A 15,522-nucleotide genomic window follows, 5' to 3' on the forward strand; every position below is an offset into this window, starting at 1 on the left:
TTCTGTGTTTGGTTATTTGGTCTTCATTTGTGATGATGTTATTTTTGTTACATATGTTGTATATTTTAGGTAGTCTTCTCAGTCGAAAGAAACTATCGCGTTGTAGATTATGAATATGCATGGGTTTATAAGCGACATAGGAAGTCTGAATGTGTTCGAACCTATTGCTACCAATTTATTTATTACGGGCTCAGCTTTTGAAGTTACGTAATCCATGTCATCGTTGAATTTCTCGTAATTTCACACCTAAATATTTAGCTTCCTTTACTCTTCTAAGATTTTTCTCTGAGTTTTATTTGTGGGTGTTTTTTAGCATTCAGCTTACCTTTTAGGATTATAAGTGTGTTTTCTGGGTGGCATTCGTCAATTTTGCTGTATAACACAAGTTCTCGAGAGAGTTTATCGCAATACTGGTCTATCTTTCCAACTCTGTTATTGAATTACCTTCCATTACAATTATTACGTGATCTGCAAAGTCTATTGTGCTTTGATCTCCGAAATATTTCCTAATTTTTTGAGAGATCGCCCCAAGTTTAGATTCCACAATTCGAAACCTGGAATGGATCCTTGCGTTGTTGATTATGAGGCCGTGAAGTTAGACATCTAATGTTCTTTCCATCTGATATGGTTCGTGGGCAATCAAGCTATGTCTCTCAATGTCCTGAAAAGATGGGACGAACTAGCGTTGGTACAGGTAGATGTCAGTTCAAAGCCTCACAACGCCGTCAACGTCTCTACCATCCGTGAGGGCCTCTTTTTTTCAGTTGGAAGAGGGACGCAAGGCCATTTGTACCTTACAGCCTTGCACCGGAGAACCAACTGCAATCGACTTGATATATAGCTTGCAAATACATTCGATATAAATGTCGATTGCATCTGTGTGTAACAAGATCTCGCTTTCATGTCCACAGAGATTTCTTATAATACACCATTCTGCCTTTCGAGCCTGACAATACTGGCATGTTTAAATCTAAGGTAATAAAAGTTGCACAAAGCACTTGACCTACATCAAGACTTACTTCATTACACACCTACATTTGCCTGAAGTGACATGGGAAAATATCAAGGATTACTGTTATTACTGAAATTTTACTGTGGCAAGTAAGTTCGCTGCAGTCTAACAACAGTGGATGCTGAGCAAACATAGGACATTCCCGATCCAGCAATATTCCAGAGCTGTCAAACTCGTACAGCTCGGAAAACGTCATGTACTATCACACCTAGTAGGGCCACCAACGCAGAGGCAGGCCCATTGTCCTAGGTGGATCTTCCACGACGTCTCCTACCAAACGGTAGGAAAAAAACCTTATCGGGAGAGATCCTACAGTTTTCCAATTGCCATCCGAATAACAAGAATCCATGAGATATAGGGTGGAAACGTAACGCGTAAAGTGATTTTACTTTATTTTTAAAAAACTGCCTTCGTTAGCAACTATAGTGTGTTTACAAGGGTTGGATAAAAAGTAATGGCAACACTGGTATAATTGGTACTTGACTGTATTGGCAGAGGAGCACGTGTTACATTCCTTCAAAGTAATCGCCCCTCATCTCTACGACCTTCTGTCACACATATGGAAGGCGTCATACACCGTCAGCGCGTCCATCTCTGTCGATGTCCCGCAGTGACCGCCCTATAGCACGTATGATGGCTTCGCGTGTGTCGTAGTGCTTCCGGCCCAGTGGTTCCTTCATTTTGACAAAACGGTCGTAATCACACGGTCTCATACCGGTGAATACAGCGGATGCTCCAGTACCTCCCACTACCAGTTATGCAGGAGCGCCGTCACATTGTGACACCTTGCATTGTCAAGCAGGATGATGGGACACCTTGCCGTCGCTTCCTTCTTAATGCGAGACGAAGGTGGTGTTGCAAGAAGGTGCAGAAGTAGGCTGCGTTGACCGTCTGCCTGAGAGACGTTGTTCTTCTTGCCTAAATATATTGTTAGGGCGTTTGCACTCTCGTCCTCTGCTTCAGAGCACTGCTGTTTTTGACTGAATAACATACAATCGCTCCCACTCACTGTACTTCCTCGTCTGACATTCCTTTATCAGCCACGAAACGCTTGTGCAGCTGTGACTCACCCCTTTCACGGGACAGCAGCCATTACTTTTTATCCAACCCTTATAATATGGAAACAAGGCATAATCGTGTTACAGCAAGAATCCAAGTAACTTCAGGAAAATCCTGTGTGTTATATTTTGTTAGCACATAATATAACACACAGGATATAACTAGTAGATAAAAAAGCAGATAAAGAGAATAACTAGCATTCATTCTGCAATCTAATCTATGAAGCTGTATACAGCAGCGGCGATGGGACTCTGAGTTCACAAGGCGCCATCTAACTGAAATCTGGTTGGCAGGCTTTGGCACTCTAAGACCTGTTGGCCACAGGGTTTATCTATTTTACAAACACCTTTGAACATACACAGCATTAATAAGGGTCTCTGGGAATGGGTGTTCTTTGTGACTGTGCCATCATCTTCATCTTCGCGAGTAGCCAAAAGTGGCAGAAAAGCGAAGTAAAATAAGCCAAATCAATGTAGTATTAATAACATAAACCGATTCGGTGACCGAGTGTGTTAAGTGGCCGACTTTCGACCTTGCCACCGAAGGTACCGTGTTCTAATCTCGATCTGGGCATGGATGTCCTTGTAAGTTGTTGCTGTTAGTTTTGTATTAGCAACTAAAACAAATATATTATTTGTTTTAAGAAAGAAAAATACTGAAATCTACTTACGAATTGATGTATATTACACTATATCCCATAATACATAATTAGAACAGTAACAGTGATAATGAAATGTCTTTTTTCTTATCAAAGATTTTTATCATTAATGCAACTTAATTGTGAATGTTATAAAAAGATGACAGTCACAATAATCTCCCCTCCTGGGGTGAAGAAAATATAGACATCATACTTTGATGGCTTAAAAAGATACAAGATTTTAAATATACACATCGAACAGTTACATAACTTTAAAATATTCAACATTCAAAACAACATTTAATACTATAACAAATCTTTCAAAGAATGACAATCAATTCAAAACTACGTTGTTACCCTTGCGCACCTATTTGTTAACATTCAACAACAACTCGTGTTTCTTCTCCAATGAACAGTGAAAGGGTTTGATATTTTGTAAATTGTGTCTACACTTTATCTGTTGTCCATCTAAAGACACCAAGTTCACGAAATTGTTCTTCACTTCCTCCACCAAAAATGGCCCCACATATAAGTCATAAAATTTATGGATAGTTTTGTTCAAGGCAGAACTTCTTGCATGATTCCTAACCATAACCAAATCAACCTTGAACAATTGTAGGGGTTTCTGCGTTTAAATGAATCTTCTTTCTAGATTTTGAACGTTTAGTTGTTTCAATTAACTGAATATATTTAGCTTTCCAAGACAATTCGTTCATCTCTTCTGGCCAGTCAATAACAGAAGTTATTTTATCTTGAACTTCCTCGTGTAGAAAAATTTCAGCCGGAGTGAAACCAACAACCTCGTTATATGAGTAATTTAGAAATTTTATAACATTTGTTAAAACTTTGGACCAAGATCTGTGGTTGGTTTTACAAAAGAGTCTAAGCAAACGAATGATCTCTTTATTATATCTCTCAATTGGATTCGCATGAGGCGAATATGGTGAAGTGAGAATATGCTTTACACCAATTGATTTCAAAAATTTTTCCCATTCATTGGATTTAAATTGTGATCCATTATCCGTTAACATAACTCTACACATAGGATAATGATGGAAATAACCTAAGTTAATTCTGTTGATAATTTCTCGAGTTGTAGCCTTCCTGAGAGGATAAGCCATAACATATTTGCTGGTTAATTCTACAATAGTCAGAATATGTTGATATCCTTGAGTTAATGGCAATGGACCAATCAAGTCTAAAGATAAGAACTGATGTAATTTGTAAGAAATCACGTGAAGCTCCTCTTTGGTAATATGTTGTGTTTTTTGTTTCGTCCTTGCACATTCCACACAATCACTTAAATATGACTTGACACTTCCTCTCATCTTAGGCCAGAAATAGAATTTAGAACACTTCTTATAAAGCTTAGAAAACCCAAAATGGGCAGCCAAATCATGTTGTTCATACAAAACTTTCTTGACAGCTGCTTCAGGTACAAAAACTCTCCAATGATTCGAGTTGGTAGATCTATAAAACAATATATTTTTATGTAGTTTAAATATTCCCTTAATTTCGAAATGGTCATGACCCTTGCCTAACATGGAAATTATTCGTTGACATAATTAATCGTTTTGTTGTACTTTCATCCAATACAAAAAGTATTCTTCTTCAAGTAAATCAATATCTGTGCAGTTTACATGTAAAGTGGAAGGAAACAAATTGTTTTGTGACTTAATTGGATATCTACTTAACGCGTCCGCGGCTGTATTTGCAGAACCACTAACATGCTGAATTGTATAATCATAATTTTGCAATTTCAAAGCCCATCTATTAAGCCTTGGATTTAACGATCTTGCTGAATGTAACCAAGAAAGTGATTGATGGTCACAGTGTATTACAAATGGTCTGCCCAATAGATATATTGAAAATTTTTCCACGGAAAAAAGAATGGCAAGACATTCTATTTCATGCACAGAATATGTTAATTCTGAACCTCGCAAAACTCTGCTCGCATACGGGATAATCAAAGTTTCACCATCGTCAGAATATTGCCATAAGACTCCACCGATTCCAATTTTACTGCCATCAGTATTTACATGGAAAGTGTTGTTCAAGTTAGGTTGAGCTAACATCTCCGGAGACAAAGCCAATTCCTTCAGACGTATAAATGTCTGGAGATGTGCTTCATTCCATTCCTATTTCTTATTCGTTCTAAGTAAATCGTATAAAGGAGCAGCAATCATTGCAAACTTATCCACAAATTTTCTTCTCCAATTTACCATTCCTAAAAATTTTCTTAAGGGGGTTCTAAAGCCATGCTAAAGCATAGACCCAAATTTCTAATGATAGCCATACAACTAATATAGATTCGGTAAGGAAGAAATTTTCCGACATGAAAGATCGTTTTATTCACTAGAACATGTGAACATTATAATTTTGTTACGATTGAAGGGATTTAAGTAAATAACAGAAAATAAAAGGTCTCCGTCATGTTCAAACTGCTGCGTACAGATGGCGCTGAAGTGGTAGTTTTGTTAATACCGGTGCATTTTTTTAAAGTTGCAAGTCTATTAAGGATGATTTTTACGAAACGGTCTTCACATGTTTCTTTTCTCAAGTATTAGGAGCACTGTGAGTAAATTTAAACTCAGTTTGTGCGTCCATAAACTAGTTCTTATATTAATAATTTTTGAAGTGGCGTTTCATCCTCAAGCTATTTATATCAAACGCTGTTGCCAAGTTTACTTTCCGTATGTTATTACAATACGTTGATTGTCATGCTTGAATGATTGTGTGTGGAAAATGGGAAAAGTGAGAGAAAATTATGGAAGTAAAAGACACCCATTTCGCTCTAGAAAAGCATTGTCCCAAAGAATACGTCGTGAACGTGAAAAGCAAGAAAGAACTAAAAGGTAAGAATTGTTTATATTTAATTGCTTGCTCGTATCTGTTACAGATATCAAGTGTGCTACAAATTCAGTATGCATAATATAGATGGACATTTCTCACACAGTATACATATTTGTTATTAGGTTTCTTTACACATTTTTTTTTTCAATCAAACGTATTGTCTGCATGCTAGGTGTAAAAGATACATACACAAGAAAAAAACGTTTACAGTTTTCCTTGTGAGTGAAGTTTTGAGATTCACAATTCATACGATTTCTGTTTGCTTATTTCGTACAAACAGAACGCGAGGTCAAGGACAATTGTTATTATTTGAGTTTCACGGATATCAGCTTGCAAACTCTTAGTAGCCAGTCACTTTACGAATTCACTTTGCCCTTGCACCATCTTCAATAACGGAGTTCCATTATTTGTGACTAATAATAAATCGATTATTGTTTTGTCCATACAATGTGATATAGTAATTCTTTCAACAAGTCAACATTCATTGGTTAGGTTGCTCATGATCCACTATTACATTACGATAGATTTGGCTAAAATAAGCTGGTTGGTTAGCACTGGTCAGATTGATTAATTTATCCACAACGCCCTACATATTACAGTTTCCTTCGAGCTTCGAATTAGAACAAAAACAGTATTCCTGTAACGCTTTTAACTCCAACCTCCTCTCATAACTTTCAACTAATCGTGGCCCATTTCCTCCTAACGGTAATACTTTATATATTTAACATAAATAAATTTGTAAAATTAGACTGAAACCAAGAAACTTTGATGTCAATAGCTTACATGGCTGATACTGTGCATAACAGTAACCAGATTTTAAGCGTTCTGCGTTATGTGCAAGGGCAATTCAACAGTAGACAGGATAGAATTTACAATAAATATATCTCTCTCATGTACAAATGTTTTCTTCGTTTGTGAAGATTTTTTTTTGTGTGTGTTAAACAAAATGCATACTACACCAGTAATTAATCAAGAATAAGAGGCACGATCACGTTACAATTGTAGTTGTATTTGTTTTGTATAACTCGAACAAATTCATAATTACTTTGTTCCAAACTGAAAAGATTTATTGATATATGAGATATAATTGTATGAATCATATTGCAATGATTCACAAAACAAGGTCTGAAGATCAATACAAATAATAAATAGCTGTGAGGATGATACATTTCTCTGCCAACATACAAAAATGATACTCCGTCTGTCCCATAAATATAGTCCGGTATGCCAACTTTTTATTTATGTTCTTTTCGATACTTGATCGGCCAATTTATACTGATCCTTAAGTAATAACGTTGTATGACTCATTCCCGTGTTTCATTTTCTTCTTCTGTATACACAAGTGTCACAGTTTGAATATCGGACAAGTATTTTGTGACAACAACCTAAAGTGTACCGGACAATAATTATGGGACAGAGGGAGTATGTTATAGGTGTACTAACTGTTACATAAACACATATTGTATACTTGAGGGAGGTTGTGAAATTACCCTAAATGGCGTACCTTCCAATTTACATTTTTCTCATTTTGTGAACCTAAATAATTTATTTTTCATTGTATTATTTTATATATATGCTAAACTGTAGGATAGCAAAACTATGAACATTTACGTATCTAGGATATCCTTCTACAGTCTAAGCATTTCACAGCATATTTCTACTATAGAAAGGTTAGGCTACATGTATTTAGTGTTTTGAATATGCTCCAAATTGTAGGCTTTTCATGAAAAGAGAAAATTACAACAATAATTTTAAATTTCCCAAATTAATCATAAAAATAGCTAATATGTTCCGGTCTCCCCGATGGCGCAGTGGTAGCGTCGTTGCCTTGTAATCAAGGGGTCCCGGGTTCGATGCCCGGTGGAGGCACATAGCGGTTCGAATCCCACTTTAAACTGTAGGCCCCGTCCTGATTAGCCTTACTGTGCATAAAGTGGACTTAGAACACCAAATCAATCAGCCAATCAAGCTAATATGTTCCCAATTAATATGCAAAAACACACATACACGCACACACAGTATGCAGAGGGTACGGACATATAAACTTGAGCCGACCCCCGTGGCGGAGTGGTTAGCACTCGAGTTCGAGCACTTAGGGTTCGAATCCAGGCCTCGGCATGGTTGTTTGTGAGTGTCCATTCATCAACTTTATAATATCATCATTCATCCCCATATTCGCAAATTACCCAAACGTGGCACAAAAGGCGAAGTAAAATAAAGGAAGTCAATCATTTATACTTGATATTCCATAGCATATTCTCCAAATATGCCAATAAAGTAAACGTAAAGTCGTCTATGGCTTTACCTTTTTCAGACATTGTTTGCTTTATCAGATGTTTGTGACAACATGTGCCAATAGCTCTGATTTGATAATGTCGAGCTTCGTCACAATTACACGCTGCTCTTACTTTTATAGCTACTTATAATAATGTAAGATTCTTAAAGAATCATGTGAGCATTATTTTGTCTTGTGTTGTATGTCTGAAGTCCTATACCTGATGTCAATCATGGCTTTCTTTCGCAGGTATGCAGTAGACAATCCAAATGCACCCTTATCGCACAACATTGAGGAGCACACCGCAGTTTTGGACTGGGGTGTGAATGATAGTGATAATTCTGTAACGTCATTTATTAGGAGGCGGGAACTACGCAGCGAGAAAAGAAGATGCCGTAGAACACAATTTCGTGAAGTTTCAGAACAACGCAAGTTTAGTAAACAAATTCCTGATGGCGGCGATAATCATTATGGAACTAACCCAAGAGTTCCAGATCTTTCAAAAGAAATATTTGACGATCTAGCTGAAAGATATGTAAAAAGATTGAGTGTATCAACGACAGATCAGCTTGAAGTACTAACACGTGGCCAAGCCAATAGCGAGAGATGGCGTGAAGAAAGAAGTAAAAGAATACCATCTTCTTTGTTCAAAGACGTTGCTTCACGAAGACCAACTACACGTACTTCTTGTTTGGTAAAAAGAATAACGAATCTCCATGAAAATAGCAGCTGTGCCCTTTCACTGGTTTATGGAAGGGATAATGAACCAGAAGCTCGTAGGCAATATGCAAGTTTCCACCCAAATTATAATGTGCAGCAATGTGGATTATTTGTACATAAAATGCACCCCTTTTTATGTACTAGTCCAGATGGTTTGGTGAACAGTGACGGCTTATTGGAGATAAAATGTCCATACAATGCCCGAGAATGTATAAGACTTGTTGACGTTGCTAGAAGTAGCAATATCGGGTTTAAAGTAAACGAAAAGGCAAGTTGTACCTTAGAAAAGAACACCGCTATTATTATCAAATACAAGGCCAGTTGGAAATAACAGACAGAGACTGGTGTGATTTGTTTGTATGGTCCCCGAGCGATACCCAGACATTAAGAATTCTTCGGAATAAGCCATTTTGGGAAAATCTTTATCCCAAACTCTACAATTTCTATCACGAGTCAGTGCTACCTGAACTGGTGGATTCACGAGCAGTAAGGGGTATGCCCCTTAGAGAACCTGATCATGTGTTAAAGGCTATAGAAAATAAGAGAAAAATGTAAAATAGGCTTTTCATTTACAAAAACTTTGAGTATCATAAATTAAATATATAATTTTGGTAGTGCTGTGCTGTAAAAAGTTATGTATATATGTACTGAGTATATGGATTTTTAGTTAGTTAAAATTGTAATGGACAAGACTATCATGTTAGGCTTTATTTTTTTTAGGTTAAATATATTCACGTTTATTTTTTCTAGCGATCTGAGTATATTAACATGTTTTGTTTATGAAATACAAATGTAATAATTGTTTAGTGCATTTATTCATATCTATCATGTAGGCTTATATGCTTATAAGGCTCCGATTTGCTTGCCCATGTATTCATTATTCTTGTTTGCTTGACGGTACCTGCTGAGAATCTCTGTGGGTGTGTGTGTGTGTGTTACATGTTACGATGTTTCTTTGTTACAGTTCATATAAGAAGGATTTCTTTACTATATCTCATATATTGTATTTTGATTGCTAAATATTTCTTACGTTCTGTAAAACATTCTGATTTATTCTTGATTTCAGGCATCTTAGAAAGAGTTGAAATTAATGATTAACTTTTGGGCCATATTTAAATAATTTTACACCTATTTATGATTGATGCCACTTAATAATCTCACATGTATTTTGATAATTACTTTTTGATACTGCATTCTAAACGTAGTTATTAAAATGTAATTCCATACGAGTATATTTTTTTAAAGGACCCAATTAGAGCAGAACGTCAAATTTCCTTGTCGAAACTAGGGCTTTATGATCCAATATTCGTTGTGCAGCAGATTTATCGCCTTTAAATTCCCACCAGAATTGAAATCCAGACTGGGGAAGCTGGGAAATCTTATTTTATTAGTTGTTTGTTCACATATATAAGATATTTTTCAACCCTTTGTGTAAAACCATTGCTGTTTTATACAACACTTGCCAATGTCAGATCGTCATAACGTTACTAAACAACACCAATGCTTTCTGTAACTTGGAAACTGTAAAGACGACGCTACTCTAAGTCAGCAATTTGCCGCAGTAAATATACATCCTTCCTGATAAGTATATCTGAGAAATTGTGTGAGTACGTACTTTTGGAACCCACTATAAGGTACAACCTACGTATAACCTGACAATCTGTTTTGTTCTGTTTTCAAGCAATAATGCAGTACAAAATGACTTCGTACATGGATTCATGCATTGACTACAATTGACTAACGCAATATTTGAGGAGGCTGTTTTTTGGTACATTTACGTTCTTCGTTTCTATGTGCCACAAATATTGCCATCTTCACGTGTATAAACATTAGAGTCATTTCACTATTATTTTTTATGTAATCCATTGCATTTTGTTCCGTCTTTTCCATAATTGCTTGTTGCAAAATTTCGTGAGAACGAATAATTTAATATGTGCTTTTCATTTGCTTTTGAACAAATACAGGCAACACTGTCAGGAAAATCTCAAATATTTGCTTTGACGCATCAATTGCAAATTTAATGTATGTTGCAAAATACTGCAACTTCATCAACTCCAAATGTTATTATATTACATACATATATTTAATATTTCAATGTCATTTTACAACGGTGAAATAAATAACTCTTCTGTTTAGGATGTATTTAGACGACTGCAATCAAATATTTAACACATTGTTTTCTTCCAACATCCTCGTTTCAGTTCTCTTAAGAAATAAAAACGCAAACGTGACGTCATTTATTGACAGTAAATGTTACTTCATTATCGTTTATTGACCAACCTGTACGTAGCTACTTGGATTATAATGCGTAGATCTGGCAACGTGGCCCTCGGTTGCCATGGCAAACGGTGCTGCCATCTGTTATCGAAAAACTACCACAAAATTGCCTTTAGTACGGCCTTAACGCTTTTCTATTTGTTGGAGTAGGATATTCAGTTATTGCTAGATTTCTTTCTGGATCTACAGCTATGGTTTCACCTGATACTATGTGACCAAGAAACTTCACTTCAGTTTTACAAAATGTGCACTTCGATAATTTGATGGACATATTTACTTCTTTCAAAGTTTTCAACACGTAGTCCAAATGTTTTAAATGACTTTGCAGTGATGATGAAAATATAAGAATATCATCCGCATACACTATAAGGAATGAACTAGTATCATTGCCAAACACTTTATGCATTCTGTCGACAAAAACACTAACAGAACTCTTAATACCAAAAGGCAAAAAATGAAATTCCATTAAAATACCACGATATGAGAAAGATGTGAACTTATAAGATCTAGGTGTCAGTGGTATTTGAAAATATCCACAAGTTAGGTCAATCGTCGAAAAGAATTTTGCGCCTCTCAACCTAGGCAAAAGTTCAGATATAGGTTCAACCTGTGTCATGAGTGAAATTACATGTTCATTCAGCTTCCTAAAATCAACAACAGGACGCCACAATCCACCTGCCTTTGGAACTATGTGGAGAGGGTTCCGGTATGGAGATGTACTTTCATGAATTACTCCCCACGTTTTCCATTTCTTTAATTCTTTCTCCATATCATCTCGCCTAGCGAATGGAATAGGGTACGTAGATGCCACTATAGGTTCATTCGTATCTAGCTGTATGTCATAAGATTCCACCTTGGCTGCCTTTGGTTTGTCCGAAAACACATCTTGATACTTCAGTAATAAATTAAATAACTTATCAGCAACTCCAGCTTCACAATATTCGTTGCCATAAACTTTCTTATGGATATCTTCTTCAGAAGCTAGATAAGCAGAATCATTAACATGAGAAGATTCAAATGTCAAAGTTTTACAAGATTCAATTACGGAATTTAGCGAGCAAGTATTATTTGTGGAACTCGGAACAAAAGGAGCTGATACTTCCTTACCACTTGAATGAATTAGTTCAACAGTAGACATACGATAATTAATTATAGCCTTATACTGCCACAAAAATGGTGCTCCCAAGATCAAATCGGCATGTAATTGTTTAACTACATATAAACCCACGTGGAAAAATTCATCTCTCAACTGCATAATGACATATTTAAAACCCACAACTTTTATACGTTGCTCACCAGCGAAACAAGCCAACTGAATTCCTTCTATTGGTTCCAGCTTTATACTTGGTAATAAAGAACTTAGAGTGATCCAAACTTTGTAATCCAACAAATTACATTGACTACCAGTGTCAATTAAACAATTAAGAAACAGGTCACAAATTCTTCCCTGTATTTCTGGTGCTTCAAGTAAAGGTGTAGGAGTTCCTTTATCTGTAACAGTCCACTCAGGCTCTGAATCAAACCACTCCAGCAAAAATGCAACAGGTAAAACATTTCTTTATCAACGCCTAAATATTTAACTCTATTAAAGTCACCGAGACAAGACTTAACATGCAAAAGGTAAGGATCATAATTACAAGTAAGCTCCATGTTGTCATCCTTTGGCAGGGCGAATTGGAGCGCATTTCCCCGCCTTAGTTGTTTAATGTTCTCGGAGGGCTCCCACTAGTAGCATTAGTTACTGAGGAACATTCTTGATTTAAACTAATGTCATTGCAATTCATTCCATTTCGGAAATGTCCATTGTTCCTTGCTGAAATCTCTGAGTTAGTGTTAATGGAGTCACCTCGCAATTCTGTATTGGTCGGACTTTGAAATCTTCTATTCCTGTTGTATCTAGGTGCATCTGTATTATTGCTATTATTAGCGTTCCTTTGAGTGTTTGTTCTTCGATTATTATTATGAAAGTACAAACTTCGATCGTTACCTTGTCGCCTATAGCTCTCTTGATTAGCTCCAGATTGCCTATAGTTGTTTCTGGGATTCCTAGCAGCTGGTTGGCCCATAAGTCTCTCTGAAGCTACTGTTTGAGTAGATGAATCGCTGCATGACTTATTTTCCATAGACACTTGCCTTACAAAATGCCTAGATTTTTCGAACCTATTCGAGTTGTACTCCCCACTTATATAATCACCAGGTAGTGATAAGGATTTGGTTTTATCACTAGAATATAAGTCTATTGCCCTGAGTTTTTGTGTTAATTGTTTAAGGTTGGAAATTTCGTGGCAACCCACATTCTTAGAAACTGTTTCTGGCAATTGCTTCAGAATTACTCTTATTATCTCAGCTTGTTTAGGCTTTTCTACAAGGTTGCAATAAGATGAATATACCTTCAATGCGTACGCTTCTAATGATAAACCAGAAGATGTGTTGTATTTACGAGAACGCAAATCTGTCAGTTGGCTTTCTAACAAATCATTCGAAGAAAATTGTTCAAGAAACTTGCACACAAAATCATCATATGATGAGAAATTCCGTCTTTCACTATTGAACCAATACGCTGCAGTATTGTAGAAACATTTGTGAATAACTTGCAGGCGATATTGAGAAGATACACCAATCAAATTTAACATTGTTGTCAGCTGGTCTATAAACTCCCTAGCTGATTGTTTCGAGACGTCACCTCCAAAACGTGGTAACTGGCTTAGCTCATTTACACGAATAACTTTACCCGGGCATTCTCCAAATTGGTTTCTTGTAGAAATATTTGTATTACATTCTGCACGCGCAGGTTTACAAAACTGGTTTGATTCAAAATTTGGAGACTGAGAATTCTTAGAAGCAATGTTAATTGGATCATTCAAAATGTCATTTCTGGGAATGTAATTTTGATTACAAAACATCGGACTCATTGAAGTTGTAGCATTTGTATTACCAGCCACAGTATATAATGGCTTCTCACATGAAGGTCTATGCTGAAAACACATTTGTGAAATTGGATTATTTGAATAAGCTTTCGTTGTACAACACTGAGTTTCATTACGAAAACTGGCATTCAGAGGACTTCCATAACCATAATGGTTAGTAGAACAAGGTTCATTGTAATGCACTCTATTTGTATTCTCCGAAAGTGCGAAGTCCCTATTGGCCAACGGATGTGTAGTGAAATGAGCAGGTGATTCGTCACGTGATGGAGGATCCCACAAATAAGATGTATTGGAAAGCCTGTAGTTAAAATTAGTTCCTAAAGAAGCGTTCTGATCTGATTTACGTTTAGTAATTACAGGTACATCAATATCAGATGAATCATAACCGGAAGAATCAACACCACGTTTGTCACTTCGAGCACTATCCCGAAATTTAACATTTCGTGATCTTCGATTTGAATTTGCGTTATTTGTTTGACAAGCCACATGCTCAGTTTGTTTACTATTTCCATCCTCTTCGCTGAGTTCTCGTCTTCCATTCAAAGTTTCGTTAGCAACACTGTTGCTGATGGCATTGCCTTGCTCCAAAGAAATAACCCTATCTCTAAGGTCATTTACCAAGGTTTCAGAGCTACATGTAGCAGTCTGAACTACCTTCATTCTATCAAATTCTGCATTTAATGTTTCAAACCTAACCTCATGTTGAGTAAATTTCTCCATAATTTCCTCATTGCAGACTTCCAACCTTGCCAACTTTCCGTCATGACTCTTCATTTGTTCTTGAATATCTGAAACTTCGACATGCATTGTACTAATACCTTCATCCAATTTACACCTCAACTCACTGCTAACATTTTGACAAGTTTGGGCAACATCTTGTAACGAATGTTCAATATGATCAAGCCGGCCGTTAAACCTAACATTATGCTGCTGTAATTCATTTCGAATGGCTTGAAACTTCTCTTCCAGATTTTCATTATTTTGTTGCAATTCCCTTTGTAACATTTCATTATTTTGTTGCAACTCCTTTTGCAACATTTCGTTATTTTGTTGCATATCCTTTTGCAACTCCTTTTGCAACTCCTTTTGCAACATTTCATTATTTTGTTGTAATTCACAGCGAATGTTCTGTTGCAACTTTTCTTGAAGATTTTCATTATTTTGCTGCAAACTTTGGGTAACCGTAACTTGAAATGCAGCAATAATCTTGTCTAAGTTTGGATTCACTGTACTTGTATAAGACTTTAACAAAAAAGGATCAAAATCTGGTTTACAAGAATTACAAAAATAGCTTTCATTAGAAGAGCTAAATATTACCCAGTGCATTACAGTCAAACCTCTGCACTCCAAATGTTCCCATTTATTGCAGCTATTGCACTTCACAAGACGAGAATCTGCTCCAATGTTACTGCAACAAATAATATTCTTCATGGGGTCAGCATTTTCTTCAATAGTTTCATTTTCCCTGAAACTATCGACGACATCGGATCTTAAGAAAACTCCCGTTCTTAAGTTGTAAGAATGTTGTTTCCGATCCATTATTTAAAGTAATCAGAAGATAACTTCCACACTATATATTCACGAATCCTGGCTGAAGGTCGCCATAATTGTTGCTGTTAGTTTTGTATTAGCAACTAAAACAAATATATTATTTGTTTTAAGAAAGAAAAATACTGAAATCTACTTACGAATTGATGTATATTACACTATATCCCATAATACATAATTAGAACAGTAACAGTGATAATGAAATGTCTTTCTT

The sequence above is a fragment of the Lepisma saccharinum genome, chromosome 20 (assembly GCF_977018435.1).
Source record: "Lepisma saccharinum chromosome 20, izLepSacc3.1, whole genome shotgun sequence".
In the NCBI taxonomy this organism is placed as follows: Eukaryota; Metazoa; Arthropoda; class Insecta; order Zygentoma; family Lepismatidae; genus Lepisma; species Lepisma saccharinum.